Source organism: Meriones unguiculatus, chromosome 16 (assembly GCF_030254825.1).
Source record: "Meriones unguiculatus strain TT.TT164.6M chromosome 16, Bangor_MerUng_6.1, whole genome shotgun sequence".
In the NCBI taxonomy this organism is placed as follows: domain Eukaryota; kingdom Metazoa; phylum Chordata; class Mammalia; order Rodentia; family Muridae; genus Meriones; species Meriones unguiculatus.
In genome coordinates, this window is record NC_083363.1 from 7,623,042 (window position 1) to 7,644,054 (window position 21,013).

General features: G+C 51.7%; 1 long non-coding RNA gene across 1 annotated transcript; it reads left to right on the forward strand.

Annotated features, from left to right (window-relative positions):
* The first annotated feature begins 13,779 nt into the window (after window positions 1-13,779).
* LOC132648329 (uncharacterized) lies at window positions 13,780-18,029 on the forward strand. Its single transcript, XR_009586701.1, has 2 exons — window positions 13,780-14,832; window positions 16,183-18,029. It is a non-coding gene; the product is annotated as an uncharacterized LOC132648329 (long non-coding RNA).
* The last annotated feature ends 2,984 nt before the right edge of the window (window positions 18,030-21,013 follow it).

The window sequence follows — 21,013 nt, forward strand, 5'->3', positions numbered from 1 at the left end:
CCTGGAGGTTGGTTTTGTTGTTTGGACCATGAGACCGGAGGCTCTGTCGGAACCCTTCAGTGTTCATGATTGCACGACTGTGCGAGGGTCCTACCTTTCCAACGACCTAAGTCGACATGCACAGAGAGCGGAGTTTTGCACCACTTTGAGACTAAGTAGGAATGGGCCTACTACTCTGAGCTGTCTGTCCCTTGGAGGTACCTTGGTGTCCCTCTCAGGAGAGGGGTGGCTTCCTGTATTATCAAGACTTGGACAGGACCTTTCTTTCTTGGCCTGCTCCTCTCAGTACTGAACGGGAGTCCCTCTGGCTTCATGTTCTGTTGTTTCGTAGAGCTTCTGCCTGGTGGCTTCTGAAGTGGTCAGGAAAAGTGGGCTACCTCAGTCTGGCCCCTTGCCTTGGATTGTTTGTCCCCTTCCCCCTTACTTCCGGACTTTGACAAACTGTTGTGTGTGCTAAGGCAGGAGTAACAGCCTAGGTTTGGGAAGACAGCTGGGAGAGGGCCTAAGACCAGGGATCCCCAGTCATGGGCCAGGAGCTCAGTGAGCAAGCCCACCCAAAGGCTGCCTGGCCTTGACCTTGACAGCATCTGACCTGCACAGCAGCACTTGGCTAGAGCATCACTGTTGTTGGAGTGGGCCTGGACAGGGACCCCTGCCTCTCAGGACGGATCAGCCAGCAGGGACCACTTAACAGATCACCAAAACAACAAAGCAAGCTGAGCCCCTCAGCTCCCCTGGAGGGAGGTGGAGGACCTGGGGACACTGGAACAAGAGTGGGAAGTATCTGAGTTCTGGAGAGGCGACCCCAGTGTACAGCAGATTCAAAAGCATCCATGACCAGCACCCGTGACCAGCTGGCCTTAATTCCAGAGCACTGGGCTTCCTGTTTGTAGTGGGGAACTTGATTAGTTTTTCAACTTTTGGGTCTTTTGAATTTCATTTTTCATTAATTTTTGTAAGATTTGCACATGAAGCAATAGGTTTCGCCATAAGGCTTTCATACATTGTCTTACTTATTCTCGTCCCTCCTGTCTTCTCATCCCCTGCCCCTCCCCCAGTCCTTTCTCTCCATGCATCTTCCTTTCTCTTCCACATTTCAGGTGTTCTCTTTAACTGTCTCTCCCCCCCCCCAGCCTTCCCAGAAGACCTCATTTGATGGCCTGTACTCCGTATAGACACACACATATGTAGAGGTGACTTTCATTCATATTGCATTAAGGTGTGTCTCTGTATATTCTGAACTGGCAGAGAGCTAAATGCTAACAGATTCGGGTAGTGTCATTGCTACTGAGGAATCTCCTTTCTCAATGTGAAAGAATTATTCCCCAACTATCTCTGATTGGCCAATAAAGAAGCTCAAGAGCCAATGACTGGGCGGAGGAGACAGTAGGCGGGACTTTCTCAATCTGGAGGGTCCCAGAGAAGGGGGTGGTGCAGAGAGGAGAAGGAAATGATCGCCATGCCTATGAGGAGGAGGTCACTATGGAGAAGTCACCATGGGGACAAGGACGGAGCAGAGGCGGCCAGGGTGAGACTAGAGGACCGGTCACAGGACACATGGCTGGGAAGTAGGCCAGGCTAAAAGAGTCAGAATAGATCCATACAGCTCGGGTATGGTGCTTGGAGCTTATTATAAATCTAACAGGTTTCCATCTCATTAATTGGGGGCTAGAGCAGGCATATAAAAAACCTTTTTTAAATTCTAACACACACAGAAATGAAGTCCAGGATGTAGATATGAGAGAAGGCAAGTATTTGTCTTTCTGAACAAGGACATTTAAGAGAATATTTAGTTCTATTCATTTTGCTATAGATGTCATGAATTCATTTCTTTTCCACATCTGCACGAAATTCCTCTGTGTACATGGACCACATTTTCCTTAGCCGTTCACCCACTGATGGACAGCCAGGCCGCTTCCCCCTCCTAGCTGCTGGGAACAGTGCAGCCGGAAACATGGCCTTACAAAACATCTGTGCTATGTTCTCTTGGAACGGTATGGCTGGGTCATCTCATAGTTCTATTTCTAGGGTTCTCGTTGTTTGTTTTGTTTGCTTGTTTTAGAAATCTCCTGTGCTGGTTAGTTTTTGCTGACTCGACACAAACTAAAGGCATTTGGAAAGAGGGAACCTTAATTGAGAAGATGCCAACATCAGATCGCCCACAAGCATCTTCTTGATAGACAGTTGACACGGGAGGAGCCCACCCAGCGTAGGTCATACTGGATGGTGTGTGGAGTCTCCATGGCCTCTGCCTTAGCCTCTGCCCTGCCTTCCCTTCATAATGGGCTAAAATAAACCCCTTCCTCCCCAAGATGCTTTCGGTTGGGGTGTTTATGACAGCAATGGAAAGTGCCTCCATACTAACCAGTGTGGCTACACAATTTTGTAGTCCCACCCATCAATAAATAAAGGTTGTGACAAATATATATATTTTACTCTCTGGGAACTCAGGCCTTAAAGTAAGTGGTAAGTGGTTTACCACTGAGCTACATTGCCAGCCCTAGTGAGGCATCATGGGTGCTTGCCCCTGATGGTCTTGCTTGATGGTCAAGCAAACCTATTCCGAACCCGAGGACTGTGAAGCCTTTGGATGCCTGTGTCCCTAACCTGTGCTACAAAATCGTGAGACAGCTGGAGACAGAGCACAAGATGAGATCAGTGTCCAGGAGGGTCAGCAAGGACCAAAGCGGGAGCATCAGAACCTAGTTGGGGGAGGTGTTTCTGAACTGTAGCGTTGACACCTGCTTGGGCCTGGTTACCTGCCCTCAGGAGGCATGTCTGGAGGAAGTCCTCTGTGTCTCCTTCAGGGGGAAGGGAGCTGTGTCTCTAAAGGTCAGCTCTCCACTGTCCCATCAGAGGTACCAAGCAACTGGGGAATGTCAGTCTGTTTTTTGTTGCTTATAACAAAATGCCTGAGACCGGAGCTGCCTTGCTCCAGGCTTCCTTGGTCGCTGAGGATGGTTTATAGTTTATATGGCTGACGGCTCTAAAGGCTGGGATGTCCAAGAGCAGGATGCTGGCTTCCCTCCAGGGCCTTCTTCCTGCACTGTGGCGTCATTGTAACTTGATTCAGGCAGCAAGTGTGCCAGCGCAGGCCCCGTATCTTCCTCTTCCTCTAAAGCCACTAAAGGTGTCAGGGGACCCTTCCTCTATGAGCTCATCTCATCCCAATTACCTCTCCAAAGCCTCAGCTCTACCAAACATCAACATATAAATTTGGGTTGGGGAGGGGGCTGCGACAACAGCACGTTCAAGCAGCACAGGGAGTGACTCTTTCCACATGGCAAAGCCTGGGAAGCCCCAGGCCCGAGCTGGCCTTGCTCTTCACTCTGCGCTCTCTGCAGGGCTGCACAGGGCACCGTGACTCCCACGACAGATGTTCCGTAGCAGCTCTCCTCCTCTCATCCATCAGCCTCGCACGCAGCAGGCTGCCGGTTTTGCTCTATTTATTTTTTATTTTTTTTCTTTAGTCATCTGGAAAACACACATACAGCTTTCTGCAATCTGTAAGAGCTGTGCTAGGTGCCATGGGTAAGAACGCGAGTGAGACTGCCAAGAAATGGTGACAGACAGGAAGACTCCCTGCCAAGGTCGAGGTGAGAAGGAGCAGGACAACCCAAGTATGATTTCCACTGTCAGGAAGTCTGTATCAGGCGGTCCCCAAAGGCTCATGGGATACCTACTGTGGGCCAGCACTGTTGGGTGTTGGAAGCCTTGGGGTTGGATGCCACAGACACCCTCTCTCCAAGGCATTGGTTCTAAGAAGACAGGCAACTGAATAGCTTGAGAGATGGCTCGGTGGTTAAATGCACCGGCTGCCCTTTCTGGGGGCCTTGTTGTCAACTCCCAACACCTAGGTGGCAGCTCACAGTAACTTCAGTTCCTGGGAATCCGTCACCTTCTCCTGACCTCTGCACACACGAGATGCTGATAAACACACAGACAAAACAGCCATACACATACAGCTAATAATATATATTTAAAAAACAGATGGGCATTTGGGACAGGAAACCATTAAGCAAGCTGCTTGCAGAGGCTAATGATGCAGGACAGTGTAACTGAGGGCTTGGCAGGGAGAGAGGCCTTGGATGGACACTGCCTGTGAGGTGAGGTGTGGGCACTGGCATGGGCCAGAGGTTGCAGGCAGGAGGCAGACATTTGCCTCTTCCCTGTGAATTCTGAGCTGGGTATGGGACCTGGGACAAGCTCTGAGGTCAGGGTGGAAAATCTGTCATTGACCTTGAGTGTGGCCAAGTGTCTGTTTGCAGTGTGTTGCCCCAATGTTTGTGTGGCTCCTCCAGAGGTGCTTGAGGGCAGGTGTGGCACTTCAGGTTTACCCAGCCTTGGGGCATTGCTGACAAGGATGGTGGGGAGGATGGAAAGCCAAAGAAACTGGGCTTTGACCTTGGCAAGCAAGGTGGGAAAGGGAGGGAGGGGGAGCCCAGAGCTGGGAGCCCAGTAGCTTAAGAGGTAAAAACAATTCTTTGCCATTTCTCACAGCTCAGACCCTGCGAAAGGCGAGGACCCACAGCGATCTGTCGGTAAGACCCTCCGTGGTCTGAGGAGGAATAGTAAGACCTTATGAACTTTCTATGTCCACCCCACCTCTGAATGATGACACGGAGACTTATGTTTATCTGTAGCAGCTTTAGGCCTTAGCTTGGTCTTGTTCCCAACTAGCTCTTATAACCAATGCTAACCCATTTATATTAATCTATGGTCCGCCACACAGCTGTTACCTCTTCCTCACTGAATCCTTTTCCTACTCCTCTTTCCCAGACCTTCTATCTGCCAGGAAGTCCTGCCTTTGCTATAGGTCGTTCATCTCTTTATCCAGACAATCAGAAGGTGATGGAGAAAAATGTTTACCAAATACTGAGCCTACGTAGATGATTCATAAAGATGACAATACCTAAGTCTGACCTGTACTCGAGTCTCTGGTTACAGAAGTCAGCATTTGAATAATACAAGGACAACCTTTACCCAGTGCACAGAAAGATCATCCCAACGGGACAGTCAGAGACTTAAGGGCCAGGGTCTGTCTTTCCCCTTGTTTGCTGGATGGTTCTCCAGCAATTCCAGCTGCTTGATGTGGGGAGAAGATGATGGCCCCCTAAGCATACGGGTCTTTCAGATAAAATTACAACCGTCTCTTTTCATGCACAAAAGACCTTCTTTTTTCTGAAACCGAGCCAAGTGCCAGGCCACAGATATGCTGTGTACACAGCTGTGTCTCCATTTCCCCTGCGGGTGTGCATCGGTTGTTTCCTTGCTGCTCTCACAAAATCCCCGACAAAAGCAAGGAAGGGAGGGTTTCTCGTGAAGCTCAGCTTAAGGCTACAGTCCATCAGAGTGGTGGGGCTCTAGCTCTGAGCATGAGGTGGCCAGCCATGCTGTCTCCTGTCGGAAGCAGAGAGAAACAAATGCTGGTACTTGCTGGCTCCCTTCCCTTTCCCTTTTGATACAGTCTCAGACACCAGCCCACGGCCTGGGGCTGCCATATTCAGGGTGGGCTTCCCTTCTCAGTTAAGTCTCTCCAAAGACGCCTGCAACTGTCATTTCCTCGGTGAGTCCAAAGCTCACCAAGCTGACGATCAAGATCAAGCAGCATGGTGTACATACAGATATACAGGCTTGCCCGTAATAACAGCAGTATAACACAGAGCCATGTTTCTCTGCTTATACGGGCCTTATATATACACACATACATATATGTACACATACATATATATGTACATACACACACATGCACACACATACATACATGTACATATACATATACACATATATGTACACATACATATATATACATATGTATGTGTATATGAACATATCTACACATATATACATATATATATACACTATGCCATATAAATTAGGCATAGTAAGAGATTAACATCGACAAGTCAAACTACAGCGGAAAGCATCAAACACAAGCTATTGTAATGTCATCTGTCTTCCCCGAATATCACTGGGCTGTGCTCACCTTTCTTATGAGGATGACGTTCCATGACCGTGGGCCCTTGGCATGCGATGAAGTGAGGCACGTGACACAGACATTGTGGTCATGTGGGATTTGGCATGGGCCCCCTGAACACAAGCACCGGAATTCTGAGCCAGTCTCCTTGAAACTCAGTGAGGCAAACGAGTGGGTGTCGTATACACGGCGGATACACTGACTCGTGAAGTCTTGGACAGGGTGGGACAAGGTGGCCTGAGGTTTCACCTTTGGTGCCCAGGTGTTGTGCAATGATTTATTTCTAGAGATTTTCCATGAAGCATTTCCCGACCACGACCACAGGTAACCGACATCATGAAAGTGAAATGAGGTCGGGGAAGGGGGAAAATGGCTTTTCTGGGAAATGTGCAGCAGAAACCGGAAAGATGCAGAACTCCATAGAGATGAAAACAGGCACAGGAGACGCCGTTGGTAGTCAAGGGACAGAGGCTGACAGTCAACCAACAGCCAGGCCATGTCGCATGTGGAGGCCTGTGCCTGGGTTACCAAGGCGATACCCAGGCTCCCGCCTGTGAGGAAGGCTGCAGGGGTTGACAGGCATTTTTTTTTTCTTGGCCAGCAGAAGGATACTCATTTTCTTTGACCTGGTTTCCATGGCATCAGGAATTGTTGCTGTTTGTTTAAAGGAGAAATGTACCAACTTGTGTCATGAGATGGTGAAAACATCCTTGGATCAGCTAGTAAAAATGGCTACGCTATTGTCATACCACACATCCCCCCCCCCCCGAAGATCCTACACAGGGACCTCATGACAGCCAGGAGCCATGCAAAGATGTGCAGCAGCGTGGAATAGAGCCAGTGGCCTCAGCACACACTGTCAGGCTGGCTTTGTCTCTGTGGACTAGTCTAGGGAAGCCACAGAAGACAGGAAAAGGACAGGCACGGAGGAAACGCGCATTGCCTAGGGTCCAAGGCTCCGTGTTAGTGCTCAGATCAAAAAGTCTGGAGCCACCATGAGCATCCCGGAAGCAGCTGCATCAATGGTGTAATAGGGCTGAGGGTCATAGCCTGGGCATAGCATGGCAGATGTGTCCTCTCCAGTCTGAAAACCAGAGACCCACACTTGTGTTTCGGGGCCAGCAACCCGGAAGATAGTCTTCAGCCAGACACAGCACTGAGCCGGGATAGAATGTAGAAGGTTCTTGATGGGCAAACCTAAAGCAGGGGCAAATCCAGAGCTAGGACGGTGAGAAAGGCTGGGGTTATAGGGAGACCAAAGGGGCGGGGCTTGGAGACGGACACAATCCTGATGGTGCCTAGTCCGTTTTTGCCAGGCTCCAGGGACCCTAGCACGGGCTCCTCCACTCAGAGAGAATGCCCAAGAGTCAGGCCCTGGGCTAGTGAAGTGTCCCCGGAGGTAGAGTGTCTAGAGACTGGTCTGCTATACCCATTCCATCTCCCATTCCCCCGCCCCCGCTTTTTGTGTGAGTCCCTTAGTCCCAGGACTGTTCTATAATCCCATCATCCTCTTGAACCTCAACGTCGTCCACAGTATTCCTCCAAGGTCACTAAGAAGAGTCCTTTGGGACGGGATGTTCTCCCAGGCCTGTCCCCAAAACCAAATAAGAAAGGAAAGATGAGCAAGGAGAAAACACCTCAGAGGCTGGCTCCCATGTGGACCCCAAAGAAACAGGCTGAGGTGGGGTCTGGCACTTCTTTCTCAGGACGCCAAGAAATGACAGGCCAGTTTTGACTTCTTGGGCCCCTGGGAGGCTCAGCCCCTTCCTCACTTGCTGACTGTGGGTGAAGGACGGCAAGGTGTGTGATGGCTCCCTCAGCCAGCTTTTCTGGTGGAAGAGCACAGGACCCCGCAGGACAGTGGGCTGAACCTGGCTGCTCTTTCTGCCACATTCTCCACAGCGGGAGGATGGGGGATGTGAAAAAATTCCTGAGTCCCATCCACCTCCCACCAACTGCTTTCTCTTCATCCCTTTTAAAGAGTGAGGTTTATACACATGAGGACAACCATTGGCAAAGCACAGCGGAATGAAATAAGTTGAGCCCTAGGCACAGGAGGGATAGGCATGAAGCCACCGTGGAAAGGGTCCACACGGCACAGTGTTGAAGTAACCCAAGTGCCCATCTGTGGACAAGTGGAGAAGCAACACAATTCCTACAACAGAACAGGTTCTGCTTATCGAGGAAGGGAATTCTAGTCCACCCTGCGACACGGCTGGGCAGCAAAGGTGCCATGCTCGGTGTGATAAGTCAGTCCAAAGAGGCCACTGTGTGATGCCACTCCTACGAGGTCCCTAAAGCATCAGTGTCATAGACGCAGAGAGTGGAGTGGCAAGGGCTAAGGCTGGGGATGGAGAGGGACAGAGAGTTTAATGGGACAGAGAGTCCTTCAGTTGGGGGATGGGAAAGCTCTGGAGGTGGATACAGCGCAACCGTATCCTCAACCATGGTTAAAGGTGGCCAGACGTGGTCTTGCCATAATCTCAGTCCCTGCACTCAGGAGGCCAAGGTAGGAGGGTCATCAGGTCAAGGACAGCTCCAGTTACACAGCAAAACCCTGTGTTTTTTTTGGGGGAGGGGGCCAGGGGCCAGTGGTCGTGCATACCTTTAATCCCAGCACTCAGGAGGCCAAGGCAATCGGACCTCTGAGTTTGAGGCCAGCCCTACTCGGTCTACAGAGCGAGTTCCAGGACAGTGAGGGCTACAAAGAAAAACCCTGTCTCAAAAAAAAAAAAAACAACAACAAAAAACAACAAAAAACCCAATAAACAAATAAGTGGCCAAGTGGTATAATTTACATTTTATGTTTCACTGAAATGTAAAAAGCATCTAAAGCCAAGTCCAAGAGTTCAGAAGGAATGCAAAATACTCAAACCTCCTAGGAGTCTCCATCTTGTTTTTCAGAGACTCCAGAGGCCACAGGGGTGCAGAGGTAACCTAAGCGCCCTGAGATGAGGCTCCACCCTGCAGGCAGATAGGCTAGGACATGTAGGCTCAGTGTCTGGCCTGAGGCTGCTCACTCTCAGTGTTTGGCGGGGGCCAGCAACTACATGGGACACAGCTCAGCCAGGGCTCTGTGCTTCGTTCATTGCCCATGCAACACAAGCACGTCAAACCTAACACAGGAACGTACAGAACTCAGGCTGGACAGACAGTCGCCAAAGCGTCCTGCACCCCAGGTGACTGGCTTCTCTCGGGTGTCTGCTGTGTTTACAGGTGACGGTGGACAGAACGGAGAGTCCTATGTGCCACAGTTCTCTGTGGCTTACTCTGGTCTGGGGTCCTTCAGGAGACAGAGACCCCCAGGAACTTATAAACCCCAACTCATACGTCAGAAATGCTAATTGATCCGTGGGAAATGATCTTGGGGTTCTCGAAAACTGGAGCACCCCAATGTCAGGACTCCCCTTTGCACACAGCAGGTGCCAGCTAGTGACCTAAGGGAAGTGTTCTCCTCAGCTAAGACGTGGATTCTGTGGAGGGCAGGGCCTGCTGGGAGAGACTTGGATCTCAGCCACGATCTAAGCTTCAAAAGGCCCCTGGTGTCTGCTGCATCAAATCCACACAGAAGCCAGGGGCTGAGTGGCCAGATAAGCAATGTGTGTGGATAAATAAGTAAGTAGGTACCTAATTGACCCGGGTCGGGTCATGTGACTGTGTCTTAGTTGATGGCAACTATGGCGGCCTGGTTGGCCACACTGCACCCAGTAAGTCCATGCAACACTAGGGTCGGGGTGGGGGACTCTTGCAGCCTCATAAAACCCGATGTGGGGGGTGAGGCCATAGGCAGCCTGGCCAGGCCAGAAGAGACAACTGGGCACTGAGGACCAGCACTATAGCAAGGGGACATCCGGAACTTCTCTGAGTGTGGTCTGCAGTGAGAGGTCAGCATCTACTGCCACAGGGCAAAGGTGGTCCTGGGAGACTCAAGCACCTGGCAGGGTTAGTCAGCCAAGAGGCAGAGATGTCCCCTTCCTTCCAGAGAGGCTCCAAGGGACTCTGCCAGGCCCTACCCACTCACCCACTCATGCTGGCAGAGAGGGCAGGAACGATGAATCAGCTGTGGGGCCCGCCCTACCCCGCAGCAGGTGACCCGGTTGTAACTGCCACAGCCTCAGTCTGGGAGGACCTCAGGACAGGAGATCTGTCTACGCTGAGGTCAGGAAGGTCTCAGAGAGCCTGTCACATGACTCTGAAAGGATGGTGTCGGAGGGCGGGTGACACATTTCCCTGGACAGTGGTGCTGCTCCTCCAGAAAGGGACCACAACCAGGGGGGAGGCTAGCCAATTTGATCTTCTCTCCAGACTGTCACTGACTGGTTCTTGGCCTGGGACAAGCCATTCCACCTTGTCAGGTGTAGGTGCTGTCCTGTGTAAATCGCCCCTTCTGGAGCATAATCTGTGGAATACAGGTTATGCAAATATGATAAAAGAGTGGTGAAACTCAGTGGCCAAGGCTGGGGTTGGGGCACAGAGAGGACCACGGAGAAAAAGTGCAGCTCTCCAGAGTTGGAGTGCAGCCACACCCCAGAGGGTTTAGAAGAAAGCCTCCACTATTTGTTTTGCCTCCCAGATGTCACTTAGAGACACCAAGCCCATAAGGAGACCTTTGCTACCAAATTTAAATTACTTTATGACTTGGAATACGCAGGGAGTTTGCCGAAGTTGGGGTAGGCAGGGTTATCTCGGCTCTGGGTCTTCCATGGCAGTTTCAAAGATCAGTGTGACTGCCCCAGTATGGAGCTTTGAACCCCCCTCCCCCTTCCCATCCCTCCCCATGATGAAATGGGATCTGTAACCTGGGTGTGGTGATATGACACCCACGGTCCCACCGACCCCAAGGCAGGGGGATTGCTTGAGCCTACAAGTACAGAGCTAACCTGAGGAAGAAAGCAAAACTCCATCTCAAAAGAGAAATTTAACATATAGTTATGAGAAATATATATATATATGAAAGAATAAACTATATATATATGAATAAACAATAAGCTCATCCATATTTCACTGTTCTGGTGATGTGGTAAACATGATGCCTTTTTATATTATACAAATTCATATATCAGAACTTTAGAAACTCATATTTAGAACTTCCTATTTTTAGAAAGACGATCCTTGCGCCTTACATTGGAAGCACTGTGATTAGTATCTAATATTTCACTGTGCCTCACATTTTGTCCGGTACCCTCCTGCGTTTGGATGGATGTTGTGTGCACGCCTTCTGAAGCGGGGCCACGATGTCTTTTGGAGCACACTGAACTCCTGTGTGACTTTTTCCTTTGGAGGAGGGTGGCTCGCAGGATTCTCCAGACTTTATGGTGTGCCAGTGCTCAAGAACTGAGCCTGGTCTGTATGGCACACACCTCTTGAACTACAGGGTCTGGAGGCCTCAGAAAGCCCCAGAGGCCTCTCTGTCTTGCTGGTCTCTTCTCTTCGCCTCGTTCTCTCTGTCTCTGTCTGTCTGTCTCTCTCTTTCTCTTTTTCTTTTGAGACAGGGTTTCCTTGTGGGTAGCCCCGGCTGTCTTAGAACTAGCTCTGTAGGACCAGGCTGGCTTCGAATTCACAGAGATCGGCCTGCCTCTGCCTGCCAAGTGCTGGGATTAAAGGTGTGTGCCACCACTGCCTCTTTCTTCTATGAGGATCCAAGGTCAGTTTGGGATTTAGGATATCCCACTGCTCCAGGATGACCCCATCTTGATTGACCAAGGACACTGCAACAGCTCTATTTCCACATGGGCTGGGGACTTAGGACATCTTTGGGACGATACAGTTCAGCCAAAATGACCCGTTTGAACTTTCTGGCAGCCATGATGGGAGCTCATGCCACTGGCTGAGGGCTCCCACTGGACGGTCACACCACTGGCTGCGTGTTAGTCTGAAGGATCAGCTATCATCTTCCACCCAGGTTTCTCTTACTGGATCTCAGCCAAGGCCTCTCATTGAAATGCAGCCCAGCCTGTTTAACCTAAAAATGAGAACTGGCGGTTAGCACAGGCAGGAGCAAAAGGTGAGATAGATCAAAGCACACGGGTCCCTACCCCATGCTGTGCTGCTCCCCTCCTTTCCCCCAGCATCTCAGCCCAGCTCCCGGTGTGGACTTCGGTCCCACTCTCGCTTCCCTTCGTAGGAAACTTCATGCTTTTGCTGTGTTCTCTACGATGTATGTGTTGAAGCCTGATCCCAATGCTGTGTGTGGGGAGGTGTGAGGGATCTCCCACACAGAGGGATCAAGATTATCAGCAAGAGAGGTTCCCTTGAAAGACGATGGCGTTGCTGTCCTATCTTGCTCTCTGCCTGTCACCACAGGCTCACACATGGGTAAGGCCTTCATCGGGTGCCCCCGCCCCCATCTTGGACTTCCCAGCCTCCTGCATGGTGAGACGGTATGTCTGCTCCCTGGAGATGGCCTGCTTTGTGCTTGCTGGGTGTCTGTTCACAGCAGAGTAGAGTGGGCTCGGACAGGTGTTCCAGCTTTATGGGCTACAGAGAGATGTCTATGCCCATAGCTCTGGTTTGTCTTGGGGATGACTTTTATCAGCCAGGGAAAGTGGCATTTAAACTCTGGGAGTGGTGTATGGGTCAGCCGCCCAAGCCCCGGAAACGCAGTGGCAAAGAGTTTGTTCCTGGAAGCTATTACCAAACAAAGGTCCCAGTTTTCTTTGGTTGACCCAAATCAAGAGATGCCCAAGGTAAATACATGCTTTTCTTATTTATCCCGAGAGCTCTTTCTAGATTGGTCCTTTACAGCTTTCTCACCTGTGTGTGTGTGGTTTTTTTTTTGTTGTTGGTGGGTTTTTTTTTGTTTTTGTTTTTTTTCTTATGTTTCCTAGGTTTGCCTTGGTGGGTCTCCCCCCACCACCACCACCATGAGGCCAGAGGCTGCCTTTGAATCCCAATGTGACCATGATACCCTTGCTCGGTAGTCTCATTACACAATCAGAGGTTCTCACCAGGCCACGTTCTCAGGGTATGAACAATGCCACTGGAGGCAAGAGAATGTGCAGCTAGTGCTTCAGTGAGTGGTTGGCATCAAGAAGCTTATCGTCATTCACACAGACGTCACAGGTAAACACTGGAGCCAAGCGGCCGTGGCTGCCCCTAATGAAGGTCAGTGGTTGGGGGTGGGGGTGGGGAGGAGGAATAAAAGCTCCTATGTTTGTGCAGAAAGAACAGACACCAGGGGCCGCTCCGCCCAGTACACAAGTCCTCACTCAATCTTAAAAAGCGATAAGAAATGTAACTTTGATCCGGTTAGCCTTTTGATTGAGCTGTGAACTAAAGGCAAATAGGTGATATGCCAATCTCTCCCGGAGGCTGGTACTGCCCTGCGTGGGAGGAACCAGGTGGAGCCAGGGAAGAGACGAGAAGTCTGCATGGCGTGGTGTACCCTCCAGTCACGGGTCTGGTCAGGATAGATTCCGAAGCATCTCTGTTGGCACCCGGCTTTTCCCTTTCCGTGATTTAAAATCAAGAGTCACGGGAGAAGAGGAGGAGGAGGAGGAAGAGGAGGAGGACGAGGGCTCTGTTGCCGAAGGCCCTTGAAGGACTTGATCCTTACTGCATAGCTTCGAGTGGCTGGGGGAGCATCAGAGAAGTGTCCCCGGGGAAAGCGGCCCTATCCGTGCTGGAACCGTGTCCCCCAAACTTCAGGGAGGCATCCCTCAGGGTCCAGTTGGCTGTGGCTGCAGGGGCTGACCCGTTCACTTACTGTCACTACCCAGGAAGGAAAGATGTCAACGCTGACTGACAGCAGCCCCTGGGAGGTGACTTAGTGCAGGACATAAACAGCAAAGAGAGGGGCAAGTTAGAGAACGGGGGTGGGGTGGGGTGGGGTGGGGTGGGGCAACAGTGCAGCTGGAGTTGCCTGCCTCTCCTGTGCTGAAGGAACACCGGAGGGAAGGGACGAAGAAAGAGGGAGGGGGAGGATGGGAAGGAAAGGAAACCTAGCCCAGGCGTCTCTCAAGGGTGACGGTGACAAGGGCCTCTACTAAAGTATGCCCTGTGTGCACAGCCTCACGCTGTGTCCGTGGCTCACACAGAAACACAGGGAGCCTGAAACTGGCGTGAGGAGGCTTCAAAGAGCTCCTCAACTAAGGAGGGTAACCTGCTCTCTCAGGGTGAGGGTTCCAGCGCCACCCCTGAGGGAGACTGAGATAACTGGGCCTCTCTTGTGGGTCCCGTGCAGGGTCACACACAGCTAGGTGGGCGAGGCAAAGCGCAGGCACTCAAAGCGTTCACCATTTGGTTCGGGGGTCTGTTGGCAATGTGCGGTCTCAGGGTCCCCTCCCTCATTTTATCTGTAGTCTCTCAACCCTCTGGGCAGATGCCCCCTGCTGCTCTCTACCTAGATAAGGCCAAAATAGATGCTGGCTACCCTATGCCCTGTGTGTGTGGTGGGGAGGGGCTTGGATGAGACACGCCATACCAAAGCCACCAAGGCACAAACACTTTGAAGGAGCAATAGGAGAGACTCAGCTGAAGGTCATGGGCTAGGGTGAGGACTGGGGGCCAGGACACTGGGGAGACAAGTTCCCGGCAGGATAAGCACAGTACACTCAGTGGCCATGACTTTCCCAACAAGTACCAGCCCCCGTGTTTTGCAGAAGGGTGCCCTGTTCCTAGCAGCTCTGCTCCTTGTGGTCCAAGGGAAGTCAGTGCTGGACGGGATGCGGCAGGCATCACCAACTCCAGGAGATTCCTTTTATGGGGAAAGCCTTCTGTCCTTCAAAGGAAGCCCAGTGTGAGGCCAGGCACAACCAGGTGCTTCCTGGGGGTCTCCAACGGCCCTGTGTTTGCTGCTGGCTTCGGTACCTGGAGTGCAGCCTACTCCGGCTTTCAAGGCCGCTGACTAATGGATGGTGAGTTAGTGCATAATCGATGCACAGAGGAGCGTCTGTGCAGGCTTGCATGTTTGTGTTTCTGTGCGCGTGCCTGCTCATGGGTGCCCATGTGTACTGTCTGTGTGTCCACAGGACTGTGTGTGTGTGTCATGAATGTGGGCTTGCCGTATACCCTTCCCCGAGTACATGCGCTTATGCATATAGCGTCCTGAATGTCTGAGTTTGCCTGCGGGCATGTGTGCTCCTTTTATTTACCCTGGAGCCTGGGCAGAGCACCCAACTGCTGGGGTGAGTGACCCGTGGAGGGGTCAGGGTGAGTCAGCCTAATTGGAAACGAACAGGAAAAAGGGTGAGATCACCCAGTTGGACGAGACACAGCTGCACAGAGGGCAAGGGTCAGCGCTGTGTACTAAACTTCCGTATCAAAATAGGATCCAGGAAAGTGACTGCGTTGGAGATCCCCATCCCCTGGATGGGGATAGGAAGAGCCCCAGGCAACTAGGCCAAATGTCCCTCCTCCTTAGTGACCAGTCCTCATGGCAAAGCATGCCTCTCTAGGTACTGTTTTGACCAAGGGGTGGTGACCCAAAAGCTCATCAGGGAAGCTTTGCTTCTAGCCTGCCTCACCCTTGTGGCCTGCCTTCTGCCCCTATCTCCCTGTCAGCCCAGGGAAGTCCCCTCAGCTGGAACAGTTGGAGAGCAGCACAAGGAGACCCAGCTTTTGTTAATGAGGTGAAAGAAAACGGTCTTATTTGGTCTGTGCCCAATATGTCCCTGCTTGATGCTAATCTGTACTCAGCCTGTTTGAGCCCCCAAGGACAAAGGTCAGCCAGCAGGACTAGGAGCTGGTCATGCCTGGCTGGCATCACTGTAAGGCTATAATACAGAGCTTTTCTCTACCACTCCTCCACGGGACCTCCCGAGGGCAGACACTGTTTTTGCACACATCAGTCAGCTGTTCTCGAAGCTTCTCTGTCCTTCGGTCTCCACGTCCCCTTTGGGGATCGATTGGATTCCTGGGATGGACTCCAAAAACAACTTCCTTTACCCTTTGGGGGAACCCACACCAATCCAAGTTCTGTGTGGACAAATGAGGCAGCTCAGAGAAAGGTGAGAGTTACAGGGCCACAAAGGCAGGGCATGGCAAGGGCTGAGAACTAGGGTGAGTGATGGCCTCCCTTCTTGCCCTGTTGGCTCAGCCAGACAGCAGAAGTTCAGCAGGAAGCACCGACCCAGAGACCAGGTGGGTGGCGTGGGCAAGGGAGGCAGAAACAAATTTCCACTCGGCCCCTTTGACCACTCAAGGCCATCATCAAGGAACTGATGTCATCACTGTCAAGCACTCCTGTTTGTCTGTTTCTTTTCCAGACCTGACCCCACCTGAAGTCGGAAATAATGTCAGCTAGAATTAATGGCTGTTTTATCAGTGTTAGAGCTGTGGAATGTGCTAGAACTCAGATTCGTAATGAAGTCATCCCTGGTGGCTGAAAGTAGTTCTCTGCCTCTGGAGGCCTTGATAGGGAGCTTGGTGTGGGGTGGCCCCTTACCCCCACACTGCTAGGTAGATGCACTCCTATCTGCATCTCTGCCCAGCCAAGCAGAGCATGCTGGGAAAATCCCATCAGCAGCTAACATCTCCTCCAGGGTGACCACTGGGGTTTCCTGGGGAACCCAACTGAGGAAGTCTGACCTGTTAAATTCTAAATTGAAACACAATGCAAATTACTGAGAAGTTAAGTAGTGGTTTCCAGGAAGTATGGTCTGACAGACATTGTATCCTCTTCTTCGTACCCCACGTCACTTCAGCTGGGGTCCAGCTGGGCACGCCAGGCTTGAGACGGGGAAGACCTGACTTCCAAGGAACTCTGCATCCCAAGGGGACAATCAAACAGGTTGCACACTGGGAGCCTCAGGGCATCAGTGATCGGCTGTCTCACAAACAAAGGCATCAATTTTAGCCATGCTGCGCTGTTGCCTGGTCCCTGCTGTAGCTGGGCATCACTGACAGCCAGGAATGTGAAGGGCACCCTCAGGCAGAAGGCATTAGGCAGAAAACACCGCGAATGCCACAGAAAGCAAGGGGACAGATGTCCCAGCATCGTCAGAAGGCAGGATCTGGGCACTTGCCACTCACTACCTTACTGAGATGGGAGGTGAGTTTCCTGGACCTACAGAACCAATGGCCACAAAGCCAGGTGGAGCTGGCAGGCCGGTAATCCCAGCCCCCTCACCCACAAAGGAAATCAGCTGTGGGACTTCAGAAGCCTCCTCAATGCAGACTACAGAGCTCACCCCGCCTCACCCGACGCCATCAGCATGGTGGGGAGGGATCCCGTCCCAAGGGAGAGAACTCTTCAGAAACTATCACCGTGGGAGTCCTGTGCAAATGTTCTGAGGCTGCACAACGAAGCACCTCACACTGAGGCCATCAGCCAGGTTCACCATCGCATCCTGAGGATCCTGACGCTGGAAGTCCATGGTCAAGCTATCACAGGGCCACATCTCCTGAGGCAGCTCTCCCTCGCCATGTCCTCACGGGGTCCTCCACTCTGCGCACCATGAGAACACAGTCCTGATGGCTCAGGTCCACCCTAAGGACTTTGATTCACCTCAAGCACCTCTGTGAAGATTCCATCTCCAGACCAGGCTGCGTGCTGTGGCCCTACGTGGTCTTGAACAGACAGACTTGTGTTGTGGACGTTTTGGTTTCTTTAAAAACTCGGTTATGTTATGTAAACGGGTTTCTGTTTTAATCCTAAGTGTGGGATATGGAGCTGCTTTTAGTTTATCTACCACAGATAACTGTCTCATCAGGGCCTTGGTCTTTGCCAGCTGGTAACAGACAGCCTCGTGTGGCTCAGAGAAGGGCGTGGTCTTTACCAACTGCAGATAGTTTAATTCTGGGGACTTGGAGAGGGGATAAATGATGGAGCCAAGAGAGACAGGGCTTCCAGGATGATTTGAGGAGACAGTCAGAAGAGGAAGGCTGCGGCTGCATTTTGCTGGTTAACTGGACTACTAGATATCCTGATGACTGATATTAGCATTTCCCCAAAGAACCCGACAACCCCAAACAACTGCAAGTAGCTGAAGAGAACTCTGGCCCCTCTCCCCGATAACCTTTCTCTCCTACCTAGTGTTAGGGTGTTGGGGGTATAAGGGATGGAGAAGGAAGGTAGAGGAAACCCTATTAAAATAAGATTTAAAAAATAGCACCTACAGACTTGTGTGACCTCACATGCGACAGCCGACAGAAATGTCCCTTTTTGTGACTCCATGACAGGGTATGTCCAGCTTTGGGCAAGAATTGGGATTTTCACTGAAGGCCTAGGCTGAAGCTCCTGAGCAACCAAGAATGACGCTGATTGAGAACTACTTCAACCCTCCTGTCCCTCTGCTTTGCCCCTCTGGGTCCAAGGTGGGATGGGCAGTGGGGCTCCGGCTTTCCAGCTTTCTGGGTCTGATGTGGCCTGAGCTTGCGGTGTAGGTGGACAGTGTCCCTGAAGATAGATGTATGTTCTCCTGTGGGCAAAGGAGCCCCTGGCCATCAGCTGGACAGGACTTCCTGTGGCTCACCTGCCGTGGAGACACCAGCAGGGCTCTGACAAGGGTCACCCTGGGCCTGTCTGATGCCAGGGAAGAGCCAACTGTGTGTGTTCGGCTTCACATCAAATTAAACATAAAATGCAGCTGGTGGCTCCTGCCAGGCAACAGATACTCTGTATCCCTTCCTCCTCTCCACACGGAATAGCTCTCTCAAAAGAACAAACTCTATTAAGGCCAGTGTGGGTAGTCCCACAGATGGGCAGGTCCTGAATGGGCTTGCAGAGCTTCCAACGGCAGAGACAGAAGCCTCACCCAGGCTGGCCAGCCATGTAAGATACCTAAGTTGTGGCCACAGAAACCTGGGTTATACCGAACCCTTTTTTTTTTTTTTTTTTTTTTTGAAAGTTGTTCTTTGCACAGTGGCTTGTGGGGGGGGGGGGAGTGTCTATTTGAATGAGCCAGCACATCCACAGAGGACGGCGCAAGGACCAGCAGCATTGGGTCAAGGGTAGAAAGCCACGGCTAGAGTCCAGATAGGCAAAAGGGCATTCTACATAACAGTCTGTCAGCCTGGCTGGCCCCCACAGTAGCTTCCTAGGCCAGAGGCTGGGCACTCTTGGCTTCCCAAACCACTGTCTCTCTGCTCCTTCTGCAAGCGGGCCTGGATGAAGGGTGGGAGGCAAGACGGGAGTGCGTGCTGCATTTCTAGAAGGTTCTTTCTGGCTAGTACGAGCCTGAGGATTTCTCTTGCTTGTTTGGTTTCCTTTGTTGAAATGGCTCCTCCTGCGTCAGCAAGGGCTTGCTAGATCCTGCAACACGGCTGTTTCTTTTGCTGTGCTGGGGTTCCAGCCCTCCCGGTAAAGCGTTTCCCTGCTCCTTCCTGGTGGAGACAACCACTCCAGGGCCCTCCTCTCCCTGCTGGCTCCCCGACTCCCCGGAGCCTCTGCTGCTGCAGCACCCACGGCAGCTGGTGTTTGCTCACACCTCCTGCCCAGCCCCAGCTCTCAGTCTCCCCGGCTCTCTGACGAACGCCTGCTGTCCTTTCTACTTCACAAGAGAGGAAATGGAGGTTCAGAGAAGACCAAGAATGCTTCTCAGCTGAAGTAGGCGTCGTTAGCATTTGCACCCACGCTGCTACACCTCGTCCCAAACTTCCGTTTGGCCATCTGTCTTCCAGAAACCCTCTGACAGCACATCCGGCAGATGCCTCGGGGTGTTCCTCATGGGCCCGTGTGGAAGTCAAAACACTGCTGGGGCCCCAGAGAGAGTTCTGTCACTGGGGAAGCCTGCAGGGACTCCAGGCTGGGCTGTGTCCTGGCTGCTGGTGAAGGCTGGCTTCCCCGATGCCTGAGGCAATCCAGCCCCCTTTGATTCCAACCACACCTAGTTCTAGGCCCTGGAGAAAGAGAAGGAGGCTGGTGGCAGGGCCATCTTTCAGGGGAAACCCAACAGAACAGGGAAACCCCTCAGCATCCAAAATGCTATTCTGGACATGCTGGTAAGGACTGGAGATCACCCATGCTCCCCCCATCTCCATTTGTGGATGCCCTCCAAGCCCTTAGAGGGTCAGTCCTGAGACCCCCCTATCCTCATTCAAGATTCTTTCAAGACATTTTGAGGGGGAGAATGAGCCACACAGGCCCAAGGCCCCATTGTGGGATGGGGCAATAGGTTCCGGTGAGCACCAGGCCAGATGCCAGCATATGGGATAAGCGATGTTTATACAGGTGGAAGCCTGCATGGCGCTGACTGCTGGCCATGCCCATCACTGGCTATGCCAATCACCTGACTGTTGCCTCTCCTCCAATCAAGCTAGTCTCCCAGGCCTGGAGAGGAGCAGCTACATTTTATAACTTCTTTATCCCTGACATGGGCCCCGCTGCCTCTGAAGAGACAGACAGTCAGACTCAGGATAAGTTAACACCTAGAGACATCCAAAGGTTTCCCTCCAGAAACAGTACCTACCCAAACACAGCCCATAGCTCCCAAGCCGCCCTGATCACCATTGCTCCTCACTCCCACACCACTCCATTCTCAGCTGCTTGTTTGCCTGGCCTCACTAGTTCCCGCCCACAGGAACCACACAAAGCCCCTGCCCACCTTTCCCCTCGCTCCCCCTGCTTCCTGGCTGACCCCTGGCTACTCCCTGTGGCTTCCCTCAGGGATGGCTCTTCTTAGAGTGTAACAGTCAAGTCCCTGGTGCGTTGGCTTTGCCACCCACTCCTCCATAATGAGAAAGCTATGCTTTACCTGACTTGTGGCACACACTGTGATCTCAGCGCACAAGGGACTGGGGCAGAAAGATCGTGAGTTTCAGAGTTTCAGACCAGCCTGGGCTATATAAAAAGACCCTGTCTTTAAAAAAAAAAGAAAATATAAAATAATAATAATAATAATAATAATAATAATAGGGTCTAGAAACTTCTGTCCAAGAGCCATATGTTTGGGAGCAAAATCTTGGGTTCCCTGGCCCAGGTAGACATGGGGGCTTCTGTAGCTAGGGCAAACATTACCCCACAGGGACTCCAATGACGTCATTCCCTATCTTCTCATATGTTCCTCTCACCACAGCCCCAGCTGAGGCACTGTGCAAACCCTGCTCACAGTCCTGAGCCACTATCTAGGCTCTCTTTGGGGTCACAAAGGGCAAAGG